Source organism: Gobius niger (genome assembly GCF_951799975.1).
Source record: "Gobius niger genome assembly, chromosome: 23".
NCBI lineage: Eukaryota > Metazoa > Chordata > Actinopteri > Gobiiformes > Gobiidae > Gobius > Gobius niger.
Window position 1 is genome coordinate 3,278,767 of NC_136874.1, and position 16,744 is coordinate 3,295,510.

General features: G+C 40.2%; 1 protein-coding gene across 2 annotated transcripts in view; it reads right to left on the reverse strand.

The window, feature by feature from the left end:
* Positions 1-16,744, reverse strand: part of jam2a (junctional adhesion molecule 2a) — a 56,272-nt gene that overhangs the window by 30,825 nt on the left and 8,703 nt on the right. The gene's annotated exons all lie outside the window — the stretch shown is intronic.

Consider the following 16,744-nt stretch of genomic DNA (forward strand, 5'->3'; position numbering starts at 1 on the left):
CTCATGCTTGACGGCACTTCAGACCAGAAGTAACAACTTTTTAAGTGACAGAGCAGGATTTTAGAGGCAGTTGTGGCGAACAGGTCTGGGCTCATTCTACACATTGCTGGAATATGTAGGGCAGGGGTAGGCAACGTCAGGCCCGGGGGCCAAACTCGGCCCTCCAGCATAAAACCTTAAGGCCCATAAGAGAATTTTGAAGAAACATTTATTCGTAAATGAGAGACCAAATACATGAAAAGGACTCTAAAATGTGGAAAGCACTGTCAATATTTCCACATTTCCCAGTAAAACACCCCATTAGGTCATATATCATGAGCAAAACTTATATTTGTAGAGAAAAAGTGCGTTACTTTGGGCTAAAAATGTGAGTTTCGGCCCTTGGTGTTTTGGAAATGAAGAAAATCGTCCCTCCATGACACAAAATTGCCTACCCCTGATGTAGGGGGAGGAAAATACATAATTTTAACATTTTTAAACTCCGTATAGTCCCTTTAAAATAAGCTCATTTAAATGGCGCAGGTTTTTTCAGTGTTTTACTCTCTTTTTGGTCAGATTTTTGATGCTTTTTAGTCTTTCTGTCGCTTTTTTATTGTGTTATTGTTGCCTACGCTTGCTTTTTTTGGGTCACTTTTTTGTGGTATTTTCATCCTCGTTTTGGTCCTATTTTGAGGCTTTTTTCAAGAAGCTTTTACATTTAAGTAAAGCCAAACTGTGCTGAGTTCATGTGGGGGCTACGAGGTTAAACTTTTGCCTTTTTCTTTTTCAAATTCAAAACTCAATAAATCAGATTAGGAATTAAATATTCCAAAATCCCTCTGACAATATCTTCTAAATATTGTTCAGCCCAAGCATGGAAAGTTTGGAGTTTGTACGAGCTGCTAAAGTGGAGATATTGTCGCACCAATGAGAGAAAAATGCATTTTACAATCTCTCTAATAAATCTATGGAGAAACATTGAATCAGTGCAACAAAGAGACCAATTTGGCCCAAATAGTGTTGAAAATAAAGAAAAGATGAAACATACTAAGACTAACTAAACCCCAACATCATCACCAATGTTTACACAGATTGAAAGAGTCGATGATATGAATCAAAAGTTGATTTAATCCTGAAGAAATGACTAAACCTTGACTGAAACTGAATCTCATTTTCCGTAAAAGACTAAAACTAACCACGTCTTTAATGAGAATATGCTAAAACGACAATCTGCTGGACTTTTCTGCGCGGGAAGGCGGTGGGAGACGGTCTTTAGCGGCGGCCGGTCGTCTCTGAGGTGAGTCGGGATTACTCCTGCTGGCTTAATCCCAAAGCCGTAAGCCTCCGCTCTCCGTATGCTTGTTTAAAGTCAGTGAGGTCCAGGGCCCCGGGGTCGCATGGGCAGATTAGGAGCGGGCAACAAACAGGAAGCGATGCCCTTTTCCCCGCGATGCGATTGGCCGGGGGATTAGGAAGTGGGCGTGGCAAGGTGAACTACGGGGCAGAGCGCTCAAACAGGAAACACAGGAGATACGTTTGGCTTTTAATGCCCGTAACGTAAAGCAGATTTTATGGTAAAGTCTCGTTAATTACAAGGTCTTTCCACATGACGTAGACAGTTTTGTATCTTCTGTCTATAAAATTCAACTATGTGGATTATTTTGACCACTTTTGCCTCACAGAAGTGACATACTTAGAGGCAAAGTTCCAGAGCAGTTTCACTCATTTCATTAGTTTAAAATTGTTTGCCTCTCTGAGCTGCTCTCGTCTCCGCTGTGCGATGGTTCAATGAGAGAATCACATCTATACATTTGTTAAGTGTGACGTCACGACTTCTGCTTCCGGGTCCGAGCAAACCGGCAAATATGCGAGAAAAAAACATTAAAAACTCTTAAAAACAACCATCAATATTTCTGAAACTCGACAGAGAGTTACTGAACTTACTTATTTCTCAGACTCATTCGCTAAAAATGCCGCACCTACTGCTAAAAAAGTAATATTTACTAAAGTCACTACTTCCAGGGTTAGCGTAGCTGCTGCGCCGTTAGCATTTATCTCCGTTAACCCGGATGTACCGATTTTGGTAAAAATTACTTTTGTAGCAGTAGGTGCAGCATTTTTGGCTAGTGGACCTGATAAATAAGTATGTTCAGTAACTCTCTGTTGAGTTTCACAAATATTGATTGTGGTATTAAAGATTTTTTTGTAGTTTCTCGCATATCCGCGAACCCGGAAGTAGAGCCGTGACGTCACCACTAAACAAACGTATAGAATCTTGTGGGAATCTTCTTTTTCACACTTTTTAGGTGAAATATTAACTTATTTATCACATACACGTAAAGTAAAGTGTAAATCGGGTCCATATTGATGTGTGTTCACAGTAGATTGTTCAGTAGGAGCAAAAAACGGCAGTCGTAGCTAGCGCTAGCACGATGCTAGCATTCTCCGTTATTTATGTATTTATGGGTTGTTGAACCTCATTGCTCCTCTCCATGTCTTTGTATCTTTATCTAGTAGAAAACTATATTCATAATTCTGCATTTGTTTTAAGTAGTTTTTGAATAATAAGAGAAAGTTTAGTCCCTTTATGGTGTTTTGTTGCTTTTCCAGCATGTTTTTGTCGCTCTTCTGTCATTCATTCCTGCTTTTTCATCCTTGTTGTTGTCTCAATTTTGACACTTTTTTTTCAAGACGTTTTTAGATTTGGGTAAAGCCAAACTGGACAAAAAGGTCCAGGTGGGGGCTAAGAGGTAAAATCTTTGTCCCTGTCTCCCTGTAGAGAGATTTTCCCCACGACCTCATCCCTTTAGTCCTTGTTTGGAGGAAACTGAGCTGCCATCATGGATTCTCTCTCGAAAAAACAAATCTATGGGTAAAAAAAAGTCCAGCTGTGCATGTTTTACATCGATGCAGGAAACCGGCGCGTCTGCACGAAAATCAAAAGCGGCTCAACCCACCTCCAAACCCTTGAGCAAAGCGACCTGGATCGAGGACAGACGCAGAAAAGCTTTTACACCGTGGACAAATTCAGCGAGATTTGGGGCGCCCGGGGCCGTGCATTTTAAAAAGGAGCTAATGAAAGTTAAATGGGCCTCGGGGGAAACGCTAAAAAAAGGGCTGAAACAAGTTTGAGTCAGGAACTTTTAATTCGAGTTAATTAAAGCAGGAGGAAGATGTGCTCATGTGCAGAAAAGTTAGAGTCACGACCGAGGAGCCGGAATCGAGGACGTGGAAGGAGGAGGAGGAGGAGCTGTTGTTGTGGCGGAATCACAAGGAGCACAAAAAGTAGAAGTAGAAGTATTCACGGGATGGTAGTTGAGATGTAGTAGTAGTACAGAGGCGTGTACTACAAAGCTGGATTAGAAGGTTAGTGGGTAATTTCAGTTCAGTTCAAATTAAAGAGAGTTCAGGAGTCGTATGGCCTCTGGGACAAAAGATTTCATATTTTTTCGAGTTTTCGATACCGATACCTGAACGATTTTTTTTTTCCGATACCAGAACCAAAAAACATAAGTGTGGAAGACATTTACAATATCAGGCTTATCTCCAATGTCAAGAAATAATTGCAGAATAATTTGGGGAAAAATTGGTGGGAAATAAGGAATATATTAGTCAAAAAAAATACCAAAAATTGGGAAAACAGGAAAAAATTGGGGCAAAAATTAGAAAAAAAATTGGGAAAAATTGAGCAAACATGGGGGAAATAAAATGGGGGGGAAAATCATTTATATGAGTTGAAACAACCAAGCCAGGGACAGCATTGACCTCTTAACCCCTGCCTGAACCAAATGCATTTTCTCCAGGTCGGCTTTACCCAAATCTAAAAGGTTTACAGCCTACAGGCCAGTGAAACGCCTCATTTGAAAGCTAAGACCTACAAAACTCATCTAAATGGAGCTTTTTCCTCACATTGTCAGCGTTTTTTGTCTCTTTTTTGTTGCGTTTCCATCCTCGTTTTTGTCACTTTTGTTCAAGTGAAGCTTTTAGATTTGAATAAAGCCGAACTGGAGAAAATGTGCTCAGTTCAGGTGTCGGTTACGAGGTTAAAGGAAGTGTCATGGTTGTTTCAGCTCAAATAAATATTTATCCCCATTTTTTTTTCTTTGTCTATTTCCCCCCATATTTTTTTTCCTTCTTACACATTTTTTCCTTATTTTTGCCACAATTTCTCCCAAATTTTCACCACATTTCTTGGCTCTGTATAGGCATCGGAAAGAGTGTCAGGTATCGGTATCGAAAACCAAGTATGGTTAAAGCACTGGTACTCCAGCCCTACTGATAATGCACTTTGTAGTCGCACTTATCCAGAAGCTCCATGTCCGGGTGTGTTGACCCAGGCCAGAGGAACTAATCCAGGACAAGTTCCACCAGCTTCACAGTTCAGACTCAGCAATGCAGAACGAGACGCTCATGTTCACTGTTAGAAAAAGAGGAAGACTAAACAACAATGCACTTTAAACAAGGCTTTTTACACAAGGCCTTGAAGCGGCATCTTTATCGCTCATGTCTCGCTGAAAACGTATCTCTCACAGATTCACTGAATGTTTTCAAAATATGCACAAGACGGAGAGAAAAACTCCTGAGAGCCGTCTGTGTGGGAAGCAAAAGGATGACACAGTTTTTGACCTTTATCAGTCCTTCCCAAACTCATGAATGCTTATGTTTTAACCTCTTAACCAAACACATTTACCCAAATCTAACACCTTCTCGACTGGAGCTTACAGCCTCGAGGCCAGAGTAACGTCTCATTTGAAAGCTAAGGCCTACACAACTGATATAAGATTTATCCTCATGTATTGTCGTCACTTTATCGTTTCGTTATCGTATTTTTGCTGCTTTTTCGCTGCATTTTCTGTCACCGGGTTCCTCTCCATTCCTTTTTTTCTCGCCTGTTTTGCTGCTTTTTCATCACTTTTTTCTCACCTGTTTTGTTGCTTTTTCATCACTTTTTTCTCACCTGTTTTGCTGCTTCTTCATCACTTTTTTCTCACCTGTTTTGTTGCTTTTTCATCACTTTTTTCTCACCTGTTTTGCTGCTTTTTCTTCACTTTTTTCTCGCCTGTTTTGTTGCTTTTTCTTCACTTCCTTCTCGCCTGTTTTGTTGCTTTTTCATCACTTTTTTCTCGCCTGTTTTGTTGCTTTTTCATCACTTCTTTCTCACCTGTTTCGTTGCTTTTTCATCACTTTTTTCTTGTCTGTTTTGTTGCTTTTTCATCACTTTTTTCTCGCCTGTTTTGCTGCTTTTTCATCACTTTTTTCTCTCCTGTTTTGCTGCTTTTTCATCACTTCTTTCTCACCTGTTTTGCTGCTTTTTCATCACTTCTTTCTCACCTGTTTTGCTGCTTTTTCATCACTTTTTTCTCTCCTGTTTTGCTGCTTTTTCATCACTTTTTTCTCGCCTGTTTTGCTGCTTTTTCATCACTTTTTTTTCGCCTGTTTTGCTGCTTTTTCATCACTTCTTTCTCGCCTGTTTTGTTGCTTTTTCATCACTTCTTTCTCGCCTGTTTTGTTGCTTTTTCATCACTTTTTTCTCGCCGTTTTGTTGCTTTTTCTTCACTTTTTTCTCGCCTGTTTTGTTGCTTTTTCTTCACTTCTTTCTCGCCTGTTTTGTTGCTTTTTCATCACTTTTTTCTCGCCGTTTTGTTGCTTTTTCTTCACTTTTTTCTCGCCTGTTTTGTTGCTTTTTCTTCACTTCTTTCTCGCCTGTTTTGTTGCTTTTTCATCACTTTTTTCTCACCTGTTCTGTTGCTTTTTCTTCACTTTTTTCTCACCTGTTTTGTTGCTTTTTCATCACTTTTTCTCGTCTGTTTTGCTGCTTTTTCTTCACTTTTTTCTCGCCTGTTTTGTGGCTTTTTCATCACTTTTTTCTCGCCGTTTTGTTGCTTTTTCTTCACTTTTTTCTCGCCTGTTTTGTTGCTTTTTCTTCACTTCTTTCTCGCCTGTTTTGTTGCTTTTTCATCACTTTTTTCTCACCTGTTCTGTTGCTTTTTCATCACTTTTTTCTCACCTGTTTTGTTGCTGTTTCTTCACTTTTTTCTCACCTGTTTTGTTGCTTTTTCATCACTTTTTCTCGTCTGTTTTGCTGCTTTTTCTTCACTTTTTTCTCGCCTGATTTGTTGCTGTTTCTTCACTTTTTTCTCACCTGTTTTGCTGGTTTTTCATCACTTTTTTCTCGCCTGTTTTGCTGCTTTTTCATCACGTTTTTTCTTACCAGTTTTCCGTCGTTGCTGCTTTTTTCTCTCACTTCCCTCCTCTTTTATGTCTCTTTTTTAACACTATTTTGACACTTTTTTCAAGCAGCTTTTAGATTTGAGTAAAGCCGAGGTCAAAGAGAATACAACCTGTTTTCCTCACTGATTTTGCTTGATTCGCCACATTATAAAGCAGATGCTGATGAAGCCGCAACAGCCTCCGCTCCTCAGCTTTGGTATTTTCCACTTAAGATTCCTGAACCACTTAACGACGTGTAGTTTATTATTATGCTAATGAGCGGCTAATTACTATTTGTAACTTCAATACTCTTTAATTTGCATCCCCAGGACTTGGATAGGTTTGTAAAGACTCGCCGCCTCAACAACAAGCCTGGATCTGTGGGTTACAGAAATAAACGATAATAGTTTATACCTCGACAAACAAAATATAACGAGGGATTCTTTTAAAGAGGGGGATCCGGAGGTCCTTCAAACAAGCCAAACAAGCTCTCCTTTTGCAGGGTTGTCTATGGCCTGAGTCGCTTCGATAGTTCAGTCTTTGTAGGTTTTCTGCTACAGAACATGTTCTAACGCTGAGGTGATGGCCTGCGCCTTAGTTTGGCTCGTTGTCCGCCATTAAGTTAGAAGAAGAAGGAGAAGAAGGAGAAGGAGGAGGAAGAGAAGGAGGAGAAGAAGGACAAGGTGAAGGGTGAGGAAAAGGAGGAGGAGAAGAAGATGGATAAGGAGAAGAAAGAGAAGGAGAAGGAAGAGAAAAAGGAGAAGGATAAGGAGGAGAAGAGGGAGAAGGAGGAGGAAGAGAAGGAGGAGAAGAAGGAGAAGAAGGACAAGGTGAAGGATAAGGAAAAGGAAGAGGAGAAGAAGGAGGAGGAGAAGAAGATGGATAAGGAGGAGAAGAAAGAGAAGGAGAAGGAAGAGAAAAAGGAGAAGGATGAGGAGGAGAAGAGGGAGGAGAAGAAGAAGAAGGAGAAGAAGAACGAGAAGTAGAAAATGAGGGGAAGAAGAAGAAGAAGGAGAAGAAGAAGAAGGAGGAGGAAGATAAGTAGAAGGATAAGGAGGAGGAGAAGAAGAGAAGAAGAAGAACGAGAAGTAGAAAAGGAGGAGAAGTATAAAAAAGACAAGGTGAAGAATAAGAAGGAGGAGAAGGAAGAGAAGGAGAAGGAGAAGGAGGAAGAGAAGTAGAAGGAGAAGAAGGAGGAGAAGAAGAAGAGGAAGAGAAGAAGAAGGAGAAGAAGAACGAGAAGTAGAAAAGGAGGGGAAGAAGAAGAAGGAGAAGAAGAAGGAGAAGTAGAAAAGGAGGGGAAGAAGAAGAAGAAGGAGAAGAAGGAGAAGTAGAAAAGGAGGGGAAGAAGGAGAAGAAGAAGGAGGAGAAGAAGGAGGAGGAAGATAAGTAGAAGGATAAGGAGGAGAAGAAGAAGAAGAGAAGAAGAAGAACGAGAAGTAGAAAAGGAGGAGAAGAAGTAGAAAAAAGACAAGGTGAAGGATAAGAAGGAGAAGGAAGAGAAGGAGAAGGAGAAGAAGAAGACGAAGAGAAGGAGGAGGAGAAGAAGAAGGATAAGGAGGAGAAGAAAGAGAAGAAGAAGAAGAAGGAGGGGAAGAAGTAGAAAAAAAAGAAGAAGAACCACGACCACCATCACTACTGCTGTTAGAGCTTGTGCAAACTGGACCCATTTCTGAAGCTTGGTCAGATCTGCAACAACGTGACACAGTTGGAATCAGACCATCATTTTATGACCAATTTAGGCAGAAACGTAAGAAACTCCAAAACAGTTTCCAAAGACTAAAATAAACCCATCTGTTAACTCCATGAGTCATCATTAAAACAAACGAGACTTAAAGGCATTACTAAAGTGTGAATATGGAATCAAAATGGCCGCTCGACTCGTCTTTGAAGTGCGAACACTCAGCCGTCCCGCCGAGTGTCAGGCCTCTGGTGTGCACAAAGTGGCTGTGGACAAAGTGGTTTGGCGCCCGGTTTGTCAGTGGTGGTGGTGGGGGGGGACCCGCGGTGTGTGTGGGGGGGGGGACCCGCGGGTGCATGAATAACCCAGCGCGGTGGATTGAGCGCGGGGGAAATCTCGGCGGACAGGCGCGGTTTGAGCGGGCGCCGCCGCTGTCACGCCGCTCTACCTCCACCAGCGTTTGTCTCCGAGCGAGAGAGGAAGCCAAGCCGACGACTCTGCCAAACGCTTTAACGTCACGGCGACTGACGAGGAGCACTGGGGCACAAAGAGGAGCACGAGGAGGAGGAGGAGTTTAAGGCCAGGGCTGCAGGTGAATGGGGAAAATGTTTACATTTACAGATATCAAGGTGGAACTTCTGCTGAACATCACTGATATAAATATGAGAAGAAAATGTATTGCAAGTTTTCTGTCACGGTTTGTTTTCCTATAAAAATGAGACATTTCATGCATCAACACTGACAAAACTGTCTATATAGAAATCTAACAATAATAAAGGAGGAGAAGGAGGAGGAGAAGAAGAAGAAGAAAAAGGAGAAGAAGGATGAGGAGAAGAAGGAGGAGGAGAAGAAGAAGGACAAGGAGAAGAAGGATGAGGAGAAGGACAAGAAGAAGAAGGAGGAGGAGAAGAAGGACAAGGAGAAGGAGGATGAGAAGAAGGAGAAGAAGAAGAAGAAGGACAAGAAGAAGAAGGAGGAGGAGAAGGAGGACAAGAAGAAGAAGGAGGATGAGAAGGAGAAGGAGAAGGAGGAGAAGAAGAAGAAGGAGGAGGAGAAGAAGGATGAGAAGGATAAGGAGGAGAAGAAGGAGGATAGGAAGGAGAAGAAAAAGGAGGAGAAGAAGAAGAAGAAGGAGGAGGAGGAGGAGATGAAGATTACTGATATAAATATGAGAAGAAAATGTATTTCAAGTTACAAAAATAGACAAAATTGCCTTTATCCTCAGTATTGAAATCTAAATAATGGAGAGAACCAGATTTAAATATCTGGTTTTATGTCGTTGATAGTAAAGATTTTCCTGAGTGGATTTTGGTTCTTGTTTAGTTTTTTGACAAAAGTGAAAATTCTCCAAAAATTAGAAATTTGTCTTGTTTTTTCAGGGTTCAAAGCTCAATTAATAAATCCTTCAGTTAAAACTTCCACAATATTGTTAAGTCAAAGTCTGTAACGTTTGGAGTCTGTAGGTGCGACTAAAGAAAAGATATTATTGCAAAAGTGAAGCAAAAAACTTTAGATTTGGGTAAAGCCGAACTGGAGAAAATGTGGTCGGTTCAGGTGGAGGTCACAAATACAGGAATATATATCCACTATTATGTCCCTACACTTTGGAGAAATCCAATATGGCCGCCTTCCTTTCGGCCTCTGTCAGCCCCACTTCCTGTTTCCCTCCATTCTTCTTCTCCCGTGTCCCGGACAGGAAGTGCTTTGTGGAACAATGAGGCAGCGCCGGACGCCGCAGACAAACAGGAAACGGTTTTCTGACGTTTCTAAATGAGAGGAACGGAGTCACTGCTTTTAGAGACAATAAAACACGGGTGTGGTCACTGGGTACGGCTCATGGAGAGAAGGATTTCACCTAAAACACAACATATCGCACTGACGTCTTCATCTGACTCAGGTTTACACATTATATCTCATTCCTAGCATGGTTAATAGTTTTAAATTTCAAAAAAACAAAGCAGCATTTTTTATCTTACCCCTGCCTTAAGTGCATTTTCTCCAGTTCAGCTTTCCCCAAATCTAAAAGGTTACAGCTTAAAGGCCAGAGTAATGCTTCATTTGAAAGCTAAGACCTACAAAACTAATCGAAGTTGATCTTTTTCCTCACATTGTTGCCACATTGTCACTTTTTAAACATTTTGTTTCTTTTACATTTTTGTCAAATTTTTTGCCACATTTTTGTCATTTTTTTTTTTACTTTTTTCTTTTATGTTTTCGTCACTTTTTTGTCATTTTTTCATAATTTTTGGTTGTTTTTTCTGTAATTTTTTTGTCACTTTTTTGTCTTTTTTAAAATAATTTTTGTTGACATTTTTTATTCAATTTTTTCGTCACTTTTTATCATTTTTTCTTAACTTTTGTTGTCGCTTTTTTGTTGTTTTTTTCTTCATTTTTCTTCATTTTTCTTCATTTTTTTTTCATTTTTTCATCACTTTTTATCTCATTATTGTCACTTTTCTGTTGCTCCTTCGTGGCTTTATTGTTGTTGTTTTGTGACATTTTCATCCTTGTTTTTGTCTCATTTTTGTTGCTATTTAGACACTTTTTACCAGAAGCTTTTCGATTCGGGCACAGTCTGGAGTTATGTGCTCCGCTCAGGTGTAAAGAAGTAAATAAACAGCTTATTTCAAAACTAAACAAGGAAACCAAAATCCCCTCTGAAAGTCTGTTCTCCATGTTATAAACGCCCCTAAAGCTTTCCCCCATATTCATATTTAAACAAACAATATCCGACCTCCAGATGACCCCTGTCTGGCCCCGACCCTCGCCTTGAAAACCGGCTTTAGCTAATAGCATTTATCTGTAATTCTTCTCCTCCTTTCACCTTCGGATGCTCCGCTCGGCTGCGCTCTCCTCCCGCTCTCCTTTTTAACATGTATTCTGGAGAAAAAGCGCCGGCGTTATTCAAGACGTGACATTCGCGATGCTTTTAATAGCCCGCAGAACTGACATTTACCGAGCGTCCCCGAATGCCTCATCTGCTATTGTTTTTGTTCTCCCCGCTTTTTTTTTTCTTCAATGACACTCGGTCTGAGAGCGCCGTCCGTCGCCGGGCATTTGTCGTGCGGGCGAAATGCAAATGTGGAGGAGAAATGTCACCGATCTGCTGACGACAGATAAAAATGTGTAAATAAATAACAACGTTTATGAGAAATCCGTCAATGAGGCGAGTTTTCTCACACTTAAAACAATCTAGAATATACTTCATTTCCTTCTAGATGACGTTTCGCAGAAGGGTTGCCAGATCCTGTGGCTAAAACCAGTTTGGAAGTGAACACAAAGCGCCTTTTCCTAAATCAGGTCAGGCTCCACTGGCACTGAATTCTGGAAGTTCTTAGCTTTCAAATGAGGAATGGTGATTTCACATGTATAAGGAAACTTGATGAACAGATTTTCAGACAGTCTTCGATTTCAAATGTTGCATATTGCACTAGACGCTGTAAACAAAAACGTGACAAAAAAGCGACAAGATAGTGACAAAAAAAGCAATGACAACACGACAAAAAACAAAACAAAAATAGGACCAAAAATTTGCCAAATTACGACATAAAAAACAACACACGTCAAAAGCAAAGTTTTGATCAGGCTTGCAACATTTTGCTTCATTGCATTTTTTATTTTTATTATTTGTTACTTTTCTGTCATTTTTTGACACTTTTATGTGACTTTTTTGTCATTTTCTTTTTTTTTTTACATTTTTTGTCATTTTTCTATCATTTTTTGTCACTTTTTTGTAATTTTTTTGTGACTTTAATGTCATTTTTTTGGGTCTTTTTTTGTCACTTTTATGTGACTTTTTTGTCATTTTTTCGTAATTATTTCTTACTTTTTTGTAATTTTCTTTTTTTTCTTTTTTGTCATTTTTTAATAATTTTTTGTCACTTTTTTTGTAATGTTTTTGTGACTTTAATGTGATTTTTTTGGTCATTTTTGGTCAGTTTTATGTGACTTTTTTGTCAATTTTTCGTAATTATTTGTTACTTTTTGTAATTTTTTTAAATCATTTTTCTATAATTTTTTGTCACTTTTTTGTAATTTTTGTGTGACTTCAATGTCAGTTCTTTGGTCATTTTTTGTCACTTTTCGTCCTTTTTTGGTCACTTTTTGATCACATTTTTGTCATTTTTTGGCACTTTTTTGTCATTTGAGTCTCCATGGATTATGAAATATTAATGAGCAGGAGTTTCCTTCATATGAAAGCTCAGGAGACTTGTCAGAAGCTTTTAGATTTGGGTAAAACCGATCTGGAGAAAATGACTCATCGTGTCTAAAACCTGCCAGCCTTGAAGCCTCCACCTCTACAAACACGTGTCAAACTTCAGACGCTTTCCCAGCTCTGGCCTCAGAGACTGGCTCCATCTTAATAAACAACTCCCCGAAATCGCTCGTATCAGCTTAGCTTCGTCCCCCGAACAGCTTTTAAATTAGATATGGACTCCTACAATGCCAGACGAGCGCCGCGCCAATCGCTTTTGGACAAACATCTCCAGGACTGGCAGCCGTGCTTGAGTTTTTTGAAGTTTTTTAAGAAGTGAAACCATCCGGAATGCTAAGCAGCGGAGCATATTTCCATAATTTTCTCCCTGGCTCTGTATCCTCTAGTGGTCTGTGGCTAAAAAGGAGAAGGAGAAGAAGAAGAAGAAGAAGAAGCATCACGACTCGCATGTGGCGCACAGCTTTGATGAAATCTCCCAGACAGACTTAGCAAACAACGCGAAATGCACTGGAGACGGAGCCGCCAGATGAAAGATGTGCATTTTAAATAGAGGAAAACGACAAGAATGGTTTATTTAGCTGCGAGAGGCGGGAGGGCCGTGTTTGTATTTGAATGCATTTGGGCAGAAGGAGTTGTTGGTATTTGATTGTGGGACTCGATTCCGAAGTTGAGCGTAATAAACTGGAACTAGCGGACCAGTGCAGGACACCACGCTCTGAAACAGGGACAAACCCAGGACGAGGAATCTAACGCAGTGCTTTTTCCAGACTAGTAATCAGATTAAAGTTACTGTGTGAGTTACTATTCTGTCATTTTCCTAAACCTCTTAACCCTCACCTGAGTCGGCTTTGCCCAAATCTAAAAGTTTCTTATAAAAGTGTCAAAATGGCGACAAAAACGAGGATGAAAAAGTGACAAAAAAGTGGAAAAAACGGGCCAGAAAAGAAACAATAACACACTGGGAAAGCAACTAAAATGCCACAAAAGAGCATCAAAAGGTGACGAAAACGCAAAACAAAAAAGAATATAAAAATGAAAGTGATGTTCAAACAACAATAAACTACAAAAACATGACAAATGCCTAAAAAAAATTCAGTTTTGAAAGTCTTAGCTACGACAACATTAGTACTACAACATGTAACAACATCTCTACTCAGGATATAAAAGAAAGACACTGATTGACAGTGGCATTTTTATGTCCTCGTAATCATTGCTCAAGAAGATAACAGTAAAAAAGAGATGCACGTTTATGTGAAGAAACCAGTGAGTCAGTGTTTAAGATGCTAGCATACTACCGGTTAGCATTTAGCTTCTACAGCTCAGCTCTGAGAAAGACCGGAACCAAACTCCAAACCTTGGATGCAACATGTGATGGGGTCAGAGCTGAGCGGTTACTGTAGTAATTCCTCAGTGTTCATAGATGTGACACATGTGTTGCTAACTGGTAGCATGCTAACGTCTTGAGCAGCTTAAACACTGACTCAGACTTACTGTTATCTTCATGGCCAAGGATTACGAGTACACAAAAATGCTGCTGTCAATCAGTGTCTTTCATTTTCATCCTAGTAGAGATATGGTTACATGTTGTAGTCCTGCATAACGCTTCGGTATTCAAAATGGCCGCCGGAACTATGCATGATGTCATTGGAAATGCATGTATAGCTCCAAACAAGGGTGAAGTTGGAAGCTACCACGCTCTTCCACGGGCGCAAAGACCAGACAGGTACCCATCAACTCGTCTAAGCTCAGGTAAGAACATATCAGTATGGAAAAAAAGTGGCCTGTTCCTTTAAAATGCACATCAACAATGCAAGTTTTAAAGAGGGGGTATTCTGTTTTTTTCAGTCACACAGCACCAGTCTATAGCACACTACAATGATGACCAAACCTTCACACCTCCACACGCTGTCTGTGGCATCAGTGGGGAGGGGGTTCTGCTGAGGAGCAGTGGTTGGTTACTCGGCTGGTGACGAAAGCTCGGAGGCGTCTCCAGGAGGTGGGGGCGTTCCTAGGAGGACTCAGGCAAACCTATCCCTAAAATGGCCGCCATCAGAGTTTTTACAGATTACTGAAAAATACGTGAATGTGCCAAGGCAACACTTCAGGCATGTTTTTAATGAGGGAGTGACATAATAACATGATGGAAAGCTTGAAAAAGGTCAATTTTGCATTTCACCCCCCCATAAAAGTAATCTGTAGCTACACTGCAAGCAGTACAGAGCCTCTAACACAAGCCTGCCCTTCACTGATTGGTTGACTCCACTTCCTATTGAAATGTTGATGCCGGCACTGACTGGAGTGTGGAACTATCTGCCAACCTGCGCCATCCACACATGGACACCATTTGCAAACTCCAGGAAACGATTCAAGAACAAGATTTACATAGGAAAGAAATGTCGCCTGAATGCCAGTTTAAGGCCCTTCCTGGGTAAACACGCACTACATGAAATAAAAAGCGCTCCCATCCCTTTTCGAAGCCGCTCTGTAAAGGCTTTCCACATTTCTACAGAAGCCCGATGAGTCAAACTTAATTACTGTCTGCACGAAATGACTCATTTGTATCACATTTATAGACGAGTTATGAACACGGTGAACCCAGATCTGCAAATAGCTGAATGCACACATGGAGCTAGAACAATCCCAGCACACGTGTGGGGGAAAAGGATGGAGGCTTTTCATCTCCGTCGGTTTATCGTCGGTTTCCACGATTAGCAAAGAGCGCGAAGTTCTACAGAAGGAGCTCGAATCACCCGGAGTCTATTTAAAGCAGCAGCGAGCGCGGTCTGGAGCGTTTCTTGGCATGGCGGCCTCACTTTCTTTAATGGCGTTCCCGGTTCGAGTCGAGGTCAGGCCGACGGAGAGGGAGGGGAGGGGGCAATTAAAGCACTTATTCAAATTAACAGGAAAACGAGCGGCGAGCGCAGAGGCCCGGGCCGCGGGGAGATCGCAAACGCTTTCCAATGTGAATGTTTAATGGAAAAGATAAGGGTGTTCGGAGGAAGAGCGTCGGCGGTCGAGAAGGATTTCCTCAAATACAGGAACAGTATTTTATTATTATATTATTGCTTAAGCCACACATTTCTTTCAGTCTTCGATGATTCTATAAAGGATGGATTTAGCGTGATTATAGAGCTACACCCAGCTTCACTTCTCTCTTTGGGTGAGAAATACTGACCCCAGATCAGCAAAAGCACCTGCATGTCCTGATTGGTCGACAGTGTCATGTGATCACTGTCGGCACAACACAGTTCAGTGCTGCAGGTACGAGCCTTTAACCTCTTACCACCCGCCTAAACCAAATGCATTCTGTCCTCTTTGAGCTGTGTAACACCTCATTTGAAAGCTAAGACCCACAAAACGGATCTTTTTCCTCGCATTGTTGCTGTGTTGTGTCACCTTTTGTATGTTTTTTTTTCTTTCTTTTTTTTTCATTTTTGTCACATTTTTGTTGAATTTTTGTCATTTTTTGTTGAATTTTTGTTGAATTTTTGTTGAATTTTTGTTGAATTTTTGTTGAATTTTTGTCACATTTTTGTTGAATTTTTGTTGAATTTTTGTTGAATTTTTGTCACATTTTTGTTGAGTTTTTGTTGAATTTTTGTTGAATTTTTGTCACATTTTTATTGAATTTTTGTCACATTTTTGTTGAGTATTTGTTGAATTTTTGTTGAATTTTGTCACTTTTTTGTTGAATTTTTGTTGAATTTTGTCACTTTTTTGTTGAATTTTTGTTGAATTTTTGTCACATTTTTGTCGCGTTTACATCCTTCTTTTCTTCTCATTTTTTGTGGCTATTTTGGTGCTTTTTTCCCCGAGAAGCTTTTTGATTAGGGTAAAGCCAAACTGGAGAAAATAGGATCTGTTCAGGTGGGAGTTAAGAGGTTAAAGGGATATTTCAGGATTTTTTACATGGGGCCTCAGTTCCTAGTTATCCAGAGTGTTGTTGATATACTGTATATATGCTTTAATCCATGCAGTCCTTATATTTGAAGAGTTCAGTGATGCTAGGCTAATGCTAGGCTAGTGCAAGTCTATGGTAACTAGTAGCCTGCATTAAAAACAGTCTGACCCTGAGGCAAATCACTTATAACAACAGACTAACCATATAAATGTCTGTGTCGACTGAGTAATAACCATTTTGCATTTAAAATAACTTATATTTGAGCAGCTTCCTGGTTGTAACTACGCAGCGGCGGAGTGATCTGCTCGGTGACCGGATCTACAGTAGTTTGTTTACCTGTGGCCGCATTACTACACGTGGAATTCACAAAGGAGCTTTCGACAAATCAGATATGGCAACGTTTGGAGGATGAGCCCATGATTTTGAAGAGGTTTTTAATGCAGGCTACTAGTTACCATAGACATGCACTAGCCTAGCACTAGCCTAGCATCACTAAACTCTTCAAATATAAAGACTGCATGAATTAAAAATATATATATATCACTCCAGAAATCAACAAAACTCTGGATAACTAGGAAATGAGGCCCTGAAATATCCCTTTAACCTCCTCACTCCCACCTGAACCGAGCATATTTTCTCCAGTTTGGCTTTACCGGAATTGAAAAAAAGTGTCAAAATAGCTGCAAAAAACGAGGCCAAAAAAGGATGAAAAAGTGATTTAAAAAACTGACAAAAACATAACATTGAAGTGATAAAA